The sequence below is a fragment of the Rutidosis leptorrhynchoides genome, chromosome 3, assembly GCF_046630445.1.
Source record: "Rutidosis leptorrhynchoides isolate AG116_Rl617_1_P2 chromosome 3, CSIRO_AGI_Rlap_v1, whole genome shotgun sequence".
Lineage (NCBI taxonomy): Eukaryota > Viridiplantae > Streptophyta > Magnoliopsida > Asterales > Asteraceae > Rutidosis > Rutidosis leptorrhynchoides.
In genome coordinates this window covers 540895976-540914812 of record NC_092335.1, presented here as the reverse complement: position 1 = coordinate 540914812, position 18837 = coordinate 540895976, and positions in this window count along the sequence as shown.

Sequence of the window (18837 nt, the reverse complement as noted above, 5' to 3'; positions counted from 1 at the left end):
GGCAGAAAGTGTACTGACTTGGTGAGACGATCGACTATTACCCAAATAGTATCATAACCACTTGCAGTCCTTGGCAATTTAGTAATGAAATCCATGGTAATGTTTTCCCATTTCCATTCCGGGATTTCGGGTTGTTGAAGTAGACCTGATGGTTTCTGATGTTCAGCTTTGACCTTAGAACACGTCAAACATTCTCCTACGTATATAGCAATATCGACTTTCATACCCGACCACCAAAAGTGTTTCTTGAGATCTTTGTACATCTTTCCCGCTCCGGGATGTATTGAGTATCTGGTTTTATGTGCTTCCTTAAGTACCATTTCTCTCACATCTCCAAACTTTGGTACCCAAATTCTTTCAGCCCTATACCGGGTTCTGTCTTCCTGAATATTTAGATGTTTTTCCGATCCTTTGGGTATTTCATTCCTTAACTTTCCTTCTTTTAAAACTCCCTGTTGTGCCTCCTTTATTTGAGTAGTAAGGTTAGTAATAATAACTATATTCATAGCTTTTACCAGCATAGGTTCTCTGTCCTTTCTACTCAGAGTGTTGGCTACCACATTCGCCTTCCCCAGGTGGTAACGAATCTCAAAATCATAATCGTTCAACAGTTGGACCCACCTACGCTGCCTCATGTTCAGTTGTTTCTGATCAAATATGTGTTGGAGACTTTTGTGGTCGGTATATATAATACTTTTGACCCTATATAAGTAGTGCCTCCAAGTCTTTAATGCAAAAAAAACCGCGCCTAATTCCAAATCATGTGTGGTATAATTCTGCTCGTGAATCTTCAATTGTCTAGAAGCATAAGCAATTACCTTTGTTCGTTGCATTAATACACAACCGAGACCTTGCTTTGAGGCGTCACAATATATCACAAAATCATCGTTCCCTTCAGGCAATGACAATATAGGTGCCGTAGTTAACTTTTTCTTCAACAATTAAAACGCTTTCTCCTGCTCATCCTTCCATTCAAATTTCTTCCCCTTGTGTGTTAATGCAGTCAAGGGTTTTGCTATTTTGGAAAAATCTTGGATGAACCTTCTGTTGTAACCAGCCAGTCCTAAAAATTGGTGTATATGCTTCGGAGTTTTCGGGGTTTCCCACTTTTCAACGATTTCAATCTTTGCCGGATCTACTTGAATACCTTCTTTGTTCACTATGTGACCGAGGAATTGAACTTCTTCCAACCAAAATGCACACTTTGAAAATTTTGCGTACAATTGTTCCTTCCTCAATAATTCTAGCACTTTTCTCAAATGTTCTTCGTGCTCTTGATCATTCTTTGAGTAAATGAGTATGTCATCGATGAAAACAATGACAAACTTGTCAAGATATAGCCCACACACTCGGTTCATGAGGTCCATGAACACAGCTGGTGCGTTAGTCAATCCAAACGGCATAACCATAAACTCGTAATGACCGTAACGCGTTCTGAAAGCAGTCTTTGGAATATCATCCTCCTTCACCCGCATTTGATGATACCCGTAATGTAAATCGATCTTCGAATAAACCGACGAGCCTTGTAGTTGATCAAATAAGTCGTCGATTATCGGTAGTGGATAACGGTTCTTGATGGTAAGTTTGTTCAACTCTCGGTAGTCGATACACAATCTGAATGTACCATCCTTCTTTTTGACAAACAAAACAGGAGCTCCCTACGGTGATGTGCTTGGTCGAATGAAACCACGTTCTAACAATTTTGCTGGGTGCGAGTCTGTAAGGAGCACGAGCTATTGGTGCATCTCCCGGTATAAGATCTATTTGAAATTCAACGGATCGATGTGGGGGTAGTCCCGGTAATTCTTTTGGAAATTTCACGACCCATCCTAATCCATCTGGACGAATACATTATATTTGGTTACATCGCGAGGTACTTGACCTCTATATGATACATTTTAGAAACATTACATTCGTTTTTAAAAGACAAACTTTCATTTACATCGAAAGTTGACGGCATGCATACCATTGCATAATATTTCCAACTATAATTGACTTAATAATAATCTTGATGAACTCGACGACTCGAATGCAACGTCTTTTGAAATATGTCATGTATGACTCCAAGTAATATCTCTAATATGAGCAAATGCACAGCGAAAGATTTCTTTCATACCTGAGAATAAACACGCTTTAAAGTGTCAACCAAAAGGTTGGTGAGTTCATAAGTGTAACATCCTCAATCGAGCCTAGTTGTAAGATTACTATTTTGCCCTTAAGTTTGTATTGCGTTATTATATGCTTTTATTTCTATTTAATATTTATTATTAGTTAATGATGTGGTTAGGACCAGTTTGTGACAAGAGTCACAGAACAGGTTTGTTTATTTAATTTGGACTCCTTTTGGTTTGTCAAATGACGTACGAAAGATATCAGATAACTGATAAATACCCGTGTGTTGTGAGGTGGGGAATATAGCAGCCTTAAGTGATTAAGTGTAGGATAATACTTTCATTTTCCAATTATTCCCAAATATCACCAACCGTACCTAACCTTCATCATACATCAAACCCTAATCCTTAAACATTGATCTTGAGCTCAAATTGGTGTTAGAATTGTGTTTGTTATCGTTTACTGAGTCTATCAAGGTAAGTAACATGTGTTTTTGTGTTCAATTCGTTGTTAAATTCATAGTTTTGTGTGAGTTTTGTAAAAAGCTTGAATTTGTGTCAAAACAAGTGATTTAAGTGTTGTTATGGTCAAATTGTTGTGGGTTTTGAGTCTATAACAAGTAGTGAACAAGTTGTGGTCAATTTTGGTGTTTAAAACGAGCTCTAGATCGAGATTTGAGGATTTCATCGTGAAGTCCGTAGCCTTTGTTCAGTTTCTGATGAAGATGAACACACTCGGCCGACTGTCAAAAATTTATATATTGTGCTATTTGATGTTAACGAACAGAAACTAACTTGTGGATATGTTTTTCTCAGAAGAAAAGGAGAAAGAGAAGGTTCAGTGATTAGATAGCTGAATACCTTCTCGTTTGCTGGTAATCGGTGAGTAGGACTAACTGGAGATTATAGTATATAGAAGCATGTTATATTATGATTGCCATGCTTGTTAGATATACTTATTGTTGTGGTTAGTTAGTTCTTGTGATGACTGCATGTTAGTTGATGCTTGTCTCCTGGAGCCCAGTGCGTCCCTATTGTGTGGTAGCCTCGGTAGGAGAGATCAACCTGCGGGTTGGGTTCCTCTGTGGTAGCCTAGACAACCGTGGTGTATATATATGTGAATGACGCATCTGTCGCATGTGGATTATGTATATACATACGGTGGTGGAGGAACTTCTGGTAAGCCCCAGTCCGATCAGCTGGTGGTTAATGGTTTGGCCGAGCCGCCAGAGTCTCTGTAGACGGCACTTGGGTGATGTTTGTGTGTTAGACTATTGTGACATGATTAGTATAACACTTATGTATGCTATGGCCTGTAGTTAGTCGTACTCACTTAGCTTCGTGCTAATTCCCCTCTATCTCCTCCCTGCAGGTTGTTAGCTTTTGTAGATAGTGCTTTTGGGAGAAGACGGGCATGATGATGTTATGTTTGACAGGGTTAACTCTGATGTGGCCTTTTAGAATATGAACCATGTACTTTTGGAAACAGAATGTATTTACGTCTCTTCCTGTTAATATGTAAATTGTTTTAATGACACGTGACATCGGTTTGTACAAATGGCGATATCGTATTTAATTAATATTATGCTTCCGCCACGTATTTATTATAAAAAAAAAATAGCGGTGTCACAATAAGTTTATCGTAAAACAATAAAATTCATCATTTTGATATACCATAAGATTTAAATGCTGCATGGTACATATGGGCCCGAATCCTATACCCACCTGTAATGTACATGCGATATCTTTTAAATACAGTACACCTTTCTTGTGTACGAAATCATTTTTCATAAATCTTAGTAACCGTACACATATCTCGTGCACAAAAATAAAATACACATAACCTGTGTATAAAATTATTCTCTCGATACATAACATTCACTTTGCTTTCATAGCTTGGCTTCGTAACCGACCTTAATATAAAATGCGCATCAATAATATCCCCAAAACAGAACATCTCGTCTGTATAATAATCATATAAACTTCGAAGTACTAAACACCACACCCACTAACCCTTTCGTCTAGAGAACATTCTGGGTGGGGGTGTTAAACCCGGTAGCTACCTTTAGGATTCGCGTGAATTAGGGCCATACCCGATTCTAATTCTTAGGTTACCAAGCAATAATAATCAGGGGAAAAATTTATATCAATTAGTGGCAATTATCACGTTCAACTAATTCAATCATAATCAACAGAACTTATGTCTGCATAATAATTCATTCAAGGAATGTTTTGCTTGTGTCTATCTCGTCAAACATTTATAAAAGCATTTCATGTAATCTCAGTTCAAAATATATTTCAAAAGCATTTAATAAAGCAGTTATAAAAACAGCGCATATATTCTCAGTCCCAAAAATATAAAGAGTAAAAGGGAATCAAATGAACTCACCTAATGTATTTTGTAGTAAAAATACATATGACTATATTGAACAATGCAGGGTTGGCCTCGGATTCACGAACCTATATCATTTATATATATTAACACATTATAAATCAACTAAGTTTATATATATTTTGTTATGTATTAAGATTAATATTCTTATATAATTTCATTAATACTTATAAGACGTTATAATACTTATTTGATATTTAATTAATGTTACATCAATAATATTAGTTAAAACAAATTTTGTGAAATATTAGTATACTTCATATATTTTTATATCAATATCTTTCGTTTGCAAAAATAAATAATTTGAAGTAATACCAGCTTAAGGATAATGATAATAGTGATAGTAATAATAGTAATAATAAAAATGTTAATTTAAAAAAATGATAGTTTTAATAATGAAGATGATACAATAATAATAAAATAGTAATAATAATTATAATGTTAATAATAATAATGATATTAATAATACTTGTGATAATAATAAGTTTAATGATATTAATATAAATAACAATAATACTAATAATAATAATAATAATAACAAAAATCATAATAATAATAATAATAATAATAGAAGAGCTACCTTTATGTAATAAGCTTTAAAAAGAAATAAACGCGCCTGCCCAGGCTCGAACCCGCGACCTCTCGAAACTCAACAACACCTTAAACCATCCATCTATCTTCAATTTTCTATTTTATTTCATCTTTTAATCTATTTAACCCACACTCTCCTGTGTTCCATGTTCTTCTTAAAAAAAATAAATAAATGACTCACCCTAGACTTGAACCCGCGACCTTAAGCTCAATGAAAAAACACCTAACCATCAATCCATTTATATTTTACTGAATAAATATCATCCAAAATTTATAAAACCCGTTCCCTAATTTCCTTTTTCGTTTTCCTCTTCTTCCTTCACAGATTAAGTTGGCCAAAGCCCAATTAATCATAACATGAAACATGGCCAAATAATTAAGCAGTCCAACATCACAGCCCAACTTGAAAACCAATAAAAAAATAATTACGGCCCAACTAATAACCAAGAGGGTTTCGGTTTTTAGGAATATAAACCCGCAGTTTTTTTTTTTTTCCAATCTGCTTCAACTTCCTTTCTCGCTATCTATATCTTATCTTCATAAATATTACACGATCCTTATTTCATGATGACTATCAAACCATTATTCTTACTTTTTCCGTCACCTTCATCAACATTTAATATTCAGTTATATCGCTGGTCCCCCATCATCTTTCGTAAATCTTCCCATTTAAAATCTTGTGCCTAAATTTATGGTCTATAAGTTAGATTAACGTCCAAAGTTTGTTGTAGATATATTAAACATATCGTAAGAATAATAGCTGGATGTGGGGTTCACCACAAACAAAAGCCTTACCTAATTACTTTAAAAACGCACGACCCTTGAACAAAACTTCAATTTGGTCGGCCATCACATGCCCATTTGGTCCACTTGCTTAATTTGATAAAACACTACCTACTTCTCTATATTATCAAATTGACACACCCTAATTAAATATGGTAGTACCACTTCTTTCTCCCTCTTGTCTTGTAAGTTTGTGAATCTTCAATCACATTTTTATTTGGTTTTATTGCGTCAATTAAATAGCAAGGAAACAGAAAACAATTCGTGCAGTAGAAACTGCTGTACAGCAGCGACAGAAACAACAACAAAAGAAATTTGGTGTCGATGTACATGAAGAAAAAGGTGATGGATGTTGTGATGGAGGCGGTTCATGGTTTGTTTCATGATCAAGTTAGAGTGAGAAGAAGTGAGAGAGATGTGTTGTGTAAATTGATGGTGGCGGTTCTCAATGAGTGTGGTGGTCTCGTGGTGTGGGTGTAAGGTGTTGATGGTTTTTTGTGCTTGATAGAAGAAGAAAGAAATCAAAAAGAAGAATGCAGTTTGGTGATGATAGTTGATTCATTAGTGATGGAGATATGGGTTTGGGTTCATCGAAACATATTTATAGAAGGTGGTCGTGGTCCAAGGTGATTGTACTCGGGGGTGGTGATCATGAAGTAGAGAGAAATATGAAAAGTGGTGATTAATTATATGGTTTTGTGGTTATCATTGTTGGTGATAGTGGAGTACTACATAGAGGTTAACAGATGTAAATGTAACCAACTCAGCTAAATTATCGTTTATTTGTTTGTTTGATTGACTCGGCAATTCCAAATCCTGTCAGAGGAACTTTTAGAAAAAAGAACAATCGAACAAAACTAAAACTGTTTGTTACCAAGACTAATTGGGTTTAAATCGTACTAGGTTGCTATTATAAAACACTTTACAACATAGTTTGATAATGATATAAATCAGAATACGTAATCTTATTTGTATACATGTATTTATTTATATTTATTTGTATTTATATATATGTGTATTTAATTATAACCTGTATATATTACCATTTATAAATCTGTATTTATATCCGTAATAATAACCTGTATATATTGTTATATAATTATATTTATAGATTATAATTAATCTTATTAATAATGTAAATATAATAATAATACACTTTAATATTATAAATAATAATAATACAAATAATATTATTACTAATGATAATGATAGAAATTATTATGTAATATATAACACTAATATCATTTATAATAATAATTCCAATTATACTAATATTATTAATAATATTAATAATAATAATAATAATAATAATAATAATAATAATAATAATAATAATAATAATAATAATAATAATATATCAATTTATATATATCAACTTTTATATTTATATATAATCTATTAATTATAATAATGTATCTAACACTGATTTTAATAATGATAATAAAAATGTTAATATTATTAATGGTACTAATAATATTAATTTTATTGATAATAATTATATATATTTACATTTTTTTACACACACTGGTTCGTGAATCGTCGGGGATAGTTAAAGGTCAAATGATCCTAGTAAAATAGTTCAACATTTTGGAACTCAACATTAAAGATTTTTCTTGTCGTGTCAAAATTATATAAAGATTAAGTTTAAATTTGGTCAAAAATTTCCGGGTCGTCACAGGAAATACGTCGGGAAATTCTTTTGCGACGGGAACATCACTAATGTTCTTTTCTTCAGGTTTGACTTCTTCGATGTCTGCTAGAATGACATAGCAGCCTTTTCTTATTAGTTTTTGCGCCTTCAAACCACTAATAAGATTTAACTTCGCGTTGTTCTTTTCTCCGTACACCATTAAAGGTTTTCCTTTTTCGCGCATAATGCGAATCGCATTTTTGTAACAAACGACCTCTGCTCTCACCTTTTTCAACCAGTCCATGCCAATTATTATGTTAAAACTCCCTAACTCGACTGGTATTAAGTCAATCTTAAACGTTTTGTCAACCAGTTTAATTTCTCTATCCCGACATACTTTATCTGCTGTAATTAGTTTACCGTTTGCTAATTCGAGTAAAAATTTATTATCCAAAGGCATTAATGGACAATTTAATTTGGCACAAAAATCTCTACTCATATAGCTTATATCTGCACCCGAATCAAATAAAACATAAGCAGATTTATCGTTAATAAGAAACGTACCCGTAACAAGTTCCGGGTCTTCCTGCGCTTCTGCCGAATTAATGTTGAAGACTCGTCCACAGCCTTGCCCATTATTATTCCCTTGATTAGGTCATGCTTTGCTGAAATGGCCAGGCTTTCCGCATCCGTAACAAATAATGGAATTATTTGTTCTGTTATTTTTATATGCCTTTGTTCCATAGACATCACACTTCATTACACTATGTCCGGTTCTGTTACACTTGATACACACTACTTGATAATACTAAAAACGAACATATATTTCATAGCATTATCCCTCAAGAAAGACAAGCTTTTAGTTGCAACTGTTCTATTTACAAGTGATATTCGTTTAAATAACAAAAGGTGAAGACAAAAGACAGATTCGACAAATTGAAGATGCAAACGACCAAAAAGCTCAAAAGTACAAAATACAATCAAAGAGGTTCCAATTATTGATAAGAAACGTCTCAAAATTACAAGAGTACAAGATTCAAAACGCAAAGTACAAGATATTAAATTATTCGCAAGGACGTTCGAAAATCCGGAACCGGGACCAGAGTCAACTCTCAACACTCGACGAAACGGACTAAAAATTACAAGTCAACTATGCACATGAATATAATATAATATATAATTAATTCTTAAAATTAATATATATATTATATTATATTTAAAAACCGTCGGCAGAAGAAAACAACCAAATGTGGCTCTCCCCAGCTGGCCATGCGATCGCATGGCTTTGAAGGGCAAAATTCATGCGATCGCATGAGGCTCTTTTCCAGCTCACAAGGCCTATAAAACACGAGCTCTGGTGTACCATATATGATATATCTTTCTCTCTATCTCGTAAACATATATATATTATAATTTTAATTTTAATTTCAATTTTAATTCTAATAATAAGGGTATGTTAGCGAATGTTGTAAGGGTGTAAGTCGAAATTCTGTCCGTGTAACGCTACGCTATTTTTAATCATTGTAAGTTATGTTCAACCTTTTTAATTTAATGTCTCGTAGCTAAGCTATTATTATGCTTATTTAATCCAAAGTAATCATGATGTTGGGCTAAAAATATTAAAATTGGGTAATTGAGCTTTGTACTATAATTGGGATATGGACAAAAGAACGACACTTGTGGAAATTAGACTATGGGCTATTAATGGGCTTTATATTTGTTTAACTAAATGATAATTTGTTAATTTTAATATAAAGATTTACAATTGGACGTCCCTATAAATAACCATATACACTCGATCGGACACGATGGGCGGGGTATTTATATGTACGAATAATTGTTCATTTAACCGGACACGGGAATGGATTAATAGTCACTAGAATTATTAAAACATGGGTGAAATTATGTACAAGGACACTTGGCATAATTGATAACAAAGTATTAAAACCTTGGGTTACACGCAGTCGATAACCTGGTGTAATTATTAAACAAAGTATTAAAATCTTGTTACAGTTTAAGTCCCCAATTAGTTGGAATATTTAACTTCGGGTATAAGGATAATTTGACGAGGATACTCGCACTTTATATTTATGACTGATGGGCTGTTATGGACAAAAACAAGACGGACATATTAAATAATCCAGGACGAAGGACAATTAACCCATGGGCATAAAACTAAAATCAACACGTCAAACATCATGATTACGGAAGTTTAAATAAGCATAATTCTTTTATTTCATATTTAATTTCCTTTATTTTATATTTAATTGCACTTCTAATTATTGCACTTTAATTTATTGTTATTGTATTTAATTGCACTTTTAATTATCGTACTTTTTAATTATTGTATTTTATTTCATCGCACTTTTATTTATCGCAATTTCATTATTGTTATTTACTTTACGCTTTAAATTAAGTTATATTTATTTTTATTATTTTACATTAGGTTTTAACTGCGACTAAAGTTTTAAAATCGACAAACCGGTCATTAAACGGTAAAAACCCCTTTATAATAATAATATTACTTATATATATATTTGTATTTTTATAAAATAAAACTAATATAGCATTAAGCTTTGATTAAAAGATTCCCTGTGGAACGAACCGGACTTACTAAAAACTACACTACTGTACGATTAGGTACACTGCCTAAAAGTGTTGTAGCAAGGTTTAAGTATATCCATTCTATAAATAAATAAATATCTTGTGTAAAATTGTATCGTATTTAATAGTTTTTCCTGTAAAAATATAAGCTATTTTATATACACCTCGCATAACATCAAGTATTTTTGCCGCCGCTTCCGGGGAACATAATCTAGCTTAAAAGCCGGAAGCGCAACGCTAAATATAAAATAAAAAAAAGATTTTTATTTTTAGTTTACTTTTATAAAAAAAATACACTTTTTTAAAAATACGTTTTAATATATTCAAAAATATAAAAAGAAAAACAAAAATATAAATATTTTTAAGAGTTTGTTAAATTTATAAGTTCTATAAAAGTTTCTTTATCTTTATTTTATAAAAATATAAGTTTTTTTAATTTATATTAATATATTACATAAATTTATAAAACAGAAATATAATACAGCAAAAAAAAATAATAATAATAAACTCTCGGCCTGTACTGTAGCAGCCCAGTGTCTGGCCTGAAACCCTAGTCCATGCGATCGCATGGCCGGGTAACATAGAACTCTTGCGATCGCATGAGCTCACCTGACACGTCTGATTAGTCTGCCAACTGCATTAATTACGGTGTAATAATAATAATTATTATTATTTAATTAAAACCCTAATTAGGGTTAGTATTTTAAATAATTTATTTAGTTTTATTTATTTAATTTGTATTTTAAGTTTAATTAGTTTAATTAATTTATAAAATTAATAGTTTTATAAAATAAATAATATAAAAATAATATTTTTATAAAAATTGTAATTTTTTACAACTTTTAATATATTTTTATATTTTGTATCTTTTTAATTGTTTTAGCGTAATTTTTGTATTTTTCGCTCGTATTTAGTTTTAATCCATAGTTTTTGCCATAGTTATTTTTATATCTAGAATTTTAGGCTTTGCCGTAAAATCCCTTAAGTGCTTTTTCTTTAGACTAAGATCTAAGTGCTTTAGAATTTTGCGACGCCTTTTTAAGTTTTAGTTCCTTTTTAAGATATTGCCATTTGGGATATAGTTTTACTTTTAAGCTTTAATATTTTTAGACGCAACTTTTAATTTTTAGTTTTTAGTTCCTTTTTAAGTTTCAACGCGCTACTCTCTTATTTTTATTTTTCGACGCCTTTTACCTATGTATCAATTATCACTCCAATTAGTAATCTCAATTTGCAATTTTAATTTTAAGTTAGTGATAGTAATAAGGTTGGGTTAGTCGAGTGTTTTTAAAATTTTATAAGTCGCTCTTTTTCTTTTCTTTTTCGCCCTTTTTCTACATGCTTTCTTTTTCTTTCTTATTTCTCGACATTCTAGTTTTAGGACATAGATTTTTATTCTTCTTCTTATCTATATTTCTTAAAATTACGAAAATTTATTTTAAGTGGTTAAATTGATAGACATCAAAATTTTCTGGTTCGTAGTAATAGTTGGATTTGTACGTGGACCGGGTTATTGGAGCCAAACAGTACTCAATTATATTGAGACCAAACGAATCCTGCCCCTCTGCTGCATCTTTTGGCTATTCGAAACGTGAGCAAAATCAGAAAAGTCTATTAATTGAATAACTTATATAATTTTTCTTTCCTTTTAAAAACTAATAGGATATTCAGTGAATGCACCGAGCAAGACGTTCACCACCTTTTGTACGTTCACCACCTGTAACCAGATCAAGACATCTAGCAAATATTGTCGCCGTTGATTTTTCTTTAGAATCGTCATCCAGTCAACCAAGTACTCCAATTCAAATTTTCGATAATCCATTTTTTAAACCCGACCTCACAATTGAGAATCCGGAGAATATTCAGGGACGATTCATAGATCCTGAACCATTAATTTTTCCTCCGGAACCACCAATCATTCAAACAGAGATTGTTGAGGAACGAACCATTAAATCAGAATCCTCTAGTGATTCAGATTCAACAAATTCAATCATGAAAAATCTAGAACCTTTAAGTATGGAAGATCAAATGAGAGCTAAACGCACTGGCCAAGGTCACGCAATTACTCATCCTGACATTAATGCGCCAGATTATGAAATCAAAGGACAAATTCTACACATGGTGACTAATCAATGCCAATTTAGTGGTGCGCCGAAGGAAGATCCAAACGAACATCTTCGTACCTTTAATAGGATCTGCACACTATTTAAAATAAGAGAAGTTGAAGATGAACAGATATATCTCATGTTATTTCCCTGGACTTTAAAGGGAGAAGCCAAAGATTGGTTGGAATCATTACCTGAAGGGGCGATTGATACATGGGACGTTTTAGTTGAAAATTTTCTTAAACAATTCTTTCCGGCATCTAAAGCCGTAAGACTTCAAGGAGAAATTGTTACGTTCACACAGAAACCGAATGAAACTCTATATGAAGCGTGGACCAGATTTGGAAAGTTATTGAGAGGATGTCCGCAACATGGTTTAGACACCTGTCAAATAGTACAAATATTCTACCAAGGATGCGACATCACTACAAGGAAAGACATAGATATAGCAGCTGGTGGTTCTATTATGAAGAAAACCGAAAATGATGCTTATAAAATTATTGATAACACTGCTTCTCACTCACATGAGTGGCACCAAGAAAAAGATATCGTTAGATCATCTAAAGCAGCTAGAGCCGATTCTAGCCATGACTTAGATTCCATTTCAGCAAAGATAGATGCTGTCGAGAGACGAATGGAAAAGATGACTAAAGATATTCACTCAATACGAATTAGTTGTGAGCAGTGTGGAGGACCACATTTGACAAAAGATTGTCTCAGTATTGAATTAACAATGGAACAAAGAGAGAATGTTTCATATCTAAACCAAAGGCCTGGAAATAATTATCAGAATAATTATCAACAGCCAAGACCGATTTACAATCAAAACCAGAATTATAACCGAAATGTTCCATACAACAACCAACAAGGTCCTAGCAATCAACAAGTATCCAACAATACTTACAACCAGCAAAGACCTAATTTTCAAAACAAACCACCACAAACCGATGATAAAAAGCCGAATTTAGAAGATATGATGACAAAGCTAGTTGAAACTCAAACACAGTTTTTCACATCTCAGAAACAAACTAATGAACAAAATGCTCAAGCATTTAGAAATCAACAAGCTTCTATTCAAAATCTGGAACAAGAAGTAAGTAACCTAGCAAGGTTAATAGGTGAAAGAAAACCGGGAAGTCTACCTAGTGATACAAATGCTAACCCCCGGAATGAAACAGCTAAAGCCATTACCACAAGAAGTGGTACAACACTTAAACCACCTGAAATACCTGTAATTTCTGATGAAGCTATTCCTACTCCACAAGAACCACAACCTGAACAAGATAAGAAAAAAGAACCGGTAGTTGAAAAGGTTAATGAAGATAACACAGTTAAGGCTAAACCTTATGTTAAACCATACCAACCACCACTTCCTTACCCGAGTAAAATGAAAAAAGAGAAACTTGAAGCCGAGCAATCCAAATTTTTGGATATGTTTAAACAGATAAATGTAAATCTTCCTTTCATTGATGTGATTTCAGGAATGCCTAGATATGCTAAAATTCTGAAAGATCTAATCTCAAATAGAAAGAAAATGGAAGAACTCTCGGATGTTACTATGAATGCTAATTGTTCAGCAGTGCTGTTGAATAAGATACCAGAAAAACTATCTGATCCAGGAAGTTTCACAATTCCATGTTTTCTGGGTAGTCTTATTTCAATAGAAGCATTAGCAGACTTAGGTGCTAGTATAAATCTAATGCCGTATTCACTATACACTAAACTAGACCTTGGAGAATTGAAACCAACAAGAATAAGTATACAACTAGCCGATAGATCAATAAAATATCCTAGAGGGATAATAGAGAACATGCTAGTTAAAGTTGGTACTTTAGTATTTCCAGTAGATTTTGTTATTCTGGACATGGAAGAAGATTTTCAAGTTCCTCTCATATTAGGAAGACCATTCTTAAACACGGCTAAAGCAATGATAGACGTGTTTGGTAAGAAACTGACCCTAAGTATAGAGGACGAGAGTGTTATCTTTTCAGTTGATAGAGCAATGCAACAACCGCAATCTACAGATGATACATGCTATTATATACAAACTATAGATTCACATGCAGAATTATTAGAAGAATTTCTAGAATTACAAGGAACAGGAGAATGTTCTTTAGGAGAAGGAACTGAACCAATTGATGAAACTGAAATGTTAGCTACACTAATGGCTAATGGATATGAACCAACAACAGAAGAAATTCAAATGCTAAAAGAAGAAGACAGATATCGATATAAATCATCGATAGAAGAAACTCCGAAATTAGAGTTAAAGCCACTTCCAAACCATTTGGAATACGCTTATTTACATGGTAAATCTAAATTACCTGTAATAATATCGTCTTCTCTTACTAAAAATGAGAAATCACAAATTATTTCTGTGTTGAAAACTCATAAACCAGCTATTGCATGGAAGATTCACGATATCAAAAGAATAAGTCCTTCGTATTGTACACATAAAATCCTTATGGAAGAAGGTCATAAAACGTATGTGCAACGCCAATGAAGACTAAATCCAAATATGCAAGATGTAGTTAAGAAAGAAATTATTAAACTGCTAGATGCAGGTTTAATTTACCCAATTTCTGATAGTCCATGGGTAAGCCCAGTTCAATGCGTGCCTAAGAAGGGTGGCATGACTGTCATTACAAATGAAAAAAATGAGCTTATTCTTACTAGGACTGTAACAGGATGGCGTGTTTGTATTGATTATAGAAAATTAAATGACGCCACCATAAAAGATCACTTTCCCTTGCCTTTCATTGATCAAATGTTGAAAAGATTAGCCGGAAATAGTTACTATTGTTTTCTTGATGATTTTTCCGGATATTTTTAAATTCCAATAGCACCCGAGGACCAAGAGAAAACCACATTCACGTGCCCTTATGGTACTTTTGCTTACAAACGCATGCCATTTGGACTTTGCAACGCCCCTGCAACCTTTCAAAGGTGCATGACGGCGTTTTTTCACGACATGATAGAAGAATGCATGGAAGTTTTCATGGATGACTTTTCAGTCTTCGGTGATACTTTTGAATCATGTCTAGTTAATCTGGAACGAATGCTTATTAGATGCGAACAATCAAATCTAGTACTTAATTGGGAGAAATGCAATTTCATGGTTAAAGAAGGCATCGTTCTTGGTCATAAAATTTCAAAGGAAGGAATTGAAGTGGATAGAGCTAAAGTAGATGTAATTGCTAAACTTCCACATCCCACCAATGTTAGAGGAGTTAGGAGTTTTCTAGGGCATGCCGGTTTTTACCGACGTTTCGTAAAAGATTTTTCTAAAATTGCCACTCATATGAATAAACTCCTAGAAAAGGATGCTCCATTCATCTTTTCAGATGAATGCATCAAATCTTTTAATATTCTTAAAGAGAAACTCACTAATGCGCCGATCATGATAATACCAAATTGGAATCTACCGTTTGAACTTATGTGCGATGCAAGTGATTTTACAATGGGAGCCGTTTTAGGACAAAGGATTGAAAAACGATTTCAACCTATATATTATGCTAGTAAGACATTACAAGGAGCACAAACGAATTACACAACTACTGAAAAAGAACTCCTTGCTATTGTCTTTGCTTTTGACAAATTTCGTTCATATCTCGTTCTAGAAAAAACGGTGGTCTATACCGACCATTCTGCTCTTAGATACCTATTTTCGAAACAAGATGTCAAACCAAGATTAATCTGTTGGATCTTACTCTTACAAGAGTTCGATATTGAAATCCGAGATAAAAGAGGAGCAGAAAATCTCGCCGCTGATCATCTTTCTCGTCTTGAAAATCCCGAATTAGAAGTTCTAAATGAATCGGCCATACAAGACAACTTTCCTGATAAATATCTATTGAAGATAGATTATAATGAAATTCCATGGTTTGCAGACTATGCAAACTACTTAGTATGTGGATTCCTTGAAAAAGGATTATCGTACCAAAAACGAAAGAAATTCTTCAGTGATATAAAACACTATTTCTGGGAAGATCCACATTTGTTTAAAAGTTGTCCAGATGGAATAATACGCTGATGTGTATTCGGAGATGAAGCTAGTAAAATTTTAAACCATTGTCACACAGGACCAACAGGAGGGCATTATGGGCCTCAACTAACAGCAAGAAAAGTTTATGATGCTGGATTCTATTGGCCTATAATTTACAAAGACGCACACCTTCTTTGCAAATCCTGTGATGCTTGTCAAAGGGCCGGAAAAATAAGTCAATGTGATGAAATGCCACAAAATGTCATTCAAGTATGTGAAGTATTTGACATTTGGGGTATTGACTTTATGGGTCCATTTCCAAAATCTCATAATAATCTATATATTCTCGTAGCCATTGATTATGTATCTAAATGGGCGGAAGCACAAGCTCTCCCAACTAACGATGCACGAGTTGTAGTCAACTTTTTAAAACATCTTTTTGCAAGGTTTGGAACACCGAAAGCTTTAATAAGTGATCGGGGAACTCATTTTTGTAATAATCAACTTGAGAAAGTTCTCAAAAGATATGGAGTAACTCATAAAATCTCCACTGCATATCATCCACAAACAAGTGGACAAGTTGAAAATACCAACCGAGCTTTAAAACGTATTCTAGAAAAAACCGTAGAATCAAATCCGAAGGAATGGTCCATAAAATTGGAGGATGCACTTTGGGCTTTTAGAACAGCCTACAAAACTCCAATTGGAACCACACCTTTTAGACTCGTTTATGGAAAAGCATGTCATCTTCCAGTAGAAATTGAACACAAAGCATTTTGGGCTTTGAAGACATGTAATTTTGATTTACATGAAGCTGGACGTCTACGGTTAAGTCAACTAAACGAATTAGAAGAATTAAGACATGAAGCATACGAAAATTCGTTAATCTATAAAGAAAGAACAAAGAAATGGCATGATAAAAGAATCAGAAGTTTAAAAGAATTTAAAGAAGGAGACAGAGTTCTTCTTTTCAATTCACGATTCAAGCTATTTCCTGGAAAATTGAAATCAAGATGGTCTGGACGATTCATAGTCAAAAGAGTTTTCCCATACGGAACGATAGAATTAATAAATTCAAATGGAATTGAATTTAAAGTTAATGGACACAGAGTTAAACATTACATAGATAGTCCGATGGAAGTCGACAACGAAGTTAATCACAATTTCGATACCACATCTAACTAAGTGTGGGAAGAATCAAGTCTTTAAAGGATAATATGTATTTCTGTTAGAGTTAGATTTTCTGTTTTCGTGTAGTTCTCGAAAATGGAACCCGAATGGTCTTTCCCTAGCAGACCCTAAAGAACTAGTCTTCTCCCCCCATTCTGAATTTTTATTTTTTTTAGGTTTTTACGAAATGAAGACTTCCTGTGAACTAAATCATGGTCTAATGCTACACGCTTTGATCACTAAACGTAATAATGACACACTTCCAAGTGAAATAGTATCATTAATCAGAGGTAAATTGGACGGAGTAAGAAAAGAATCCAGATGCGAAGATAATAAGTCACAATTTGGTAAAGGAAAATCAAAATCCGCAGCGAAAAGAAGAGCACGACACCTTGAAAAATGTCACAAATGCGGAAAATGGTCACACGAAGGTAAATGTTCAAATAATCAAACCTATTCAAATACCAAATTTGTTACTTTATGCAGAGAAGGACCGTTCATATGTTTAGAAGAAAAAACATTAAATGCTCGAGGTTACGCCTATGTAGCCATGGAAAATCAATTAGTCCGACTATCTTATGAGTGGGCTAGAGCATATCACTAAGAAATATATTTCACAGGTAAGTCTGTACAGTTTTTATTTTTTTTATTTTTATTTTTAACCTTTTGATAATAAACGCTAATTTGTTCGCTATAAAGTATTAAATTGGTATTCGATGAAATTAGGTCTTGCGACCGAAATTATTGATATCATACAAAAATTTATTACATCACTGTGAAATTTAACGTTTATTCTTAAGGTATAAATATCTTTAATCAATCAAAATAAAATATTTCAAAAATTCGTCATGAGTTAAATTAGGTCATGGAACCGAAATTACTTTACCGAAAAGAGGGGCGTATATTTTTGATAATATTTGATTGATTAAAGTGGGATAAAAAGTCAAAAAGATTTTTTATTTTTACCATGTTTTTAAAATTATTAAATTTGTATAAAAAAAATTATTGTAAACTTTTTAAATCAATATATTTAAAATTGTAAATATTTGAAAAATTAATATTTTTAATATAAGTTTGTATGAAAATAAAAATATAATATAAGTTTGGTGTGAATTTTTAATTTTATGCATTTTTAATTTAAGTTTGGTGTGAATTTTTAATTTTATGCATTTTTAATTTAAGTTTGGTGTGAATTTAAAAACAAAAATTTACTTTATTTCGTAAGTTAAAAATATGATTTTTAAAATTCGTCGTGAGTTGAAGACTAGGTCTTTGAACCGAAATTACTTTACCCGAGGGAGGGACGAGAACTTTTATTATCATTATTTTTAATCTTATTGAATTAAAGTATGCCAAAAACATTAAAAAATCCCAAAAATCTATGATTTTAAAATCGCGCTTTAATTTGACAAATTTTAAAATTTTGTCGAGAGACAGACTAGGACAACGATCCGAAACACCCTCGC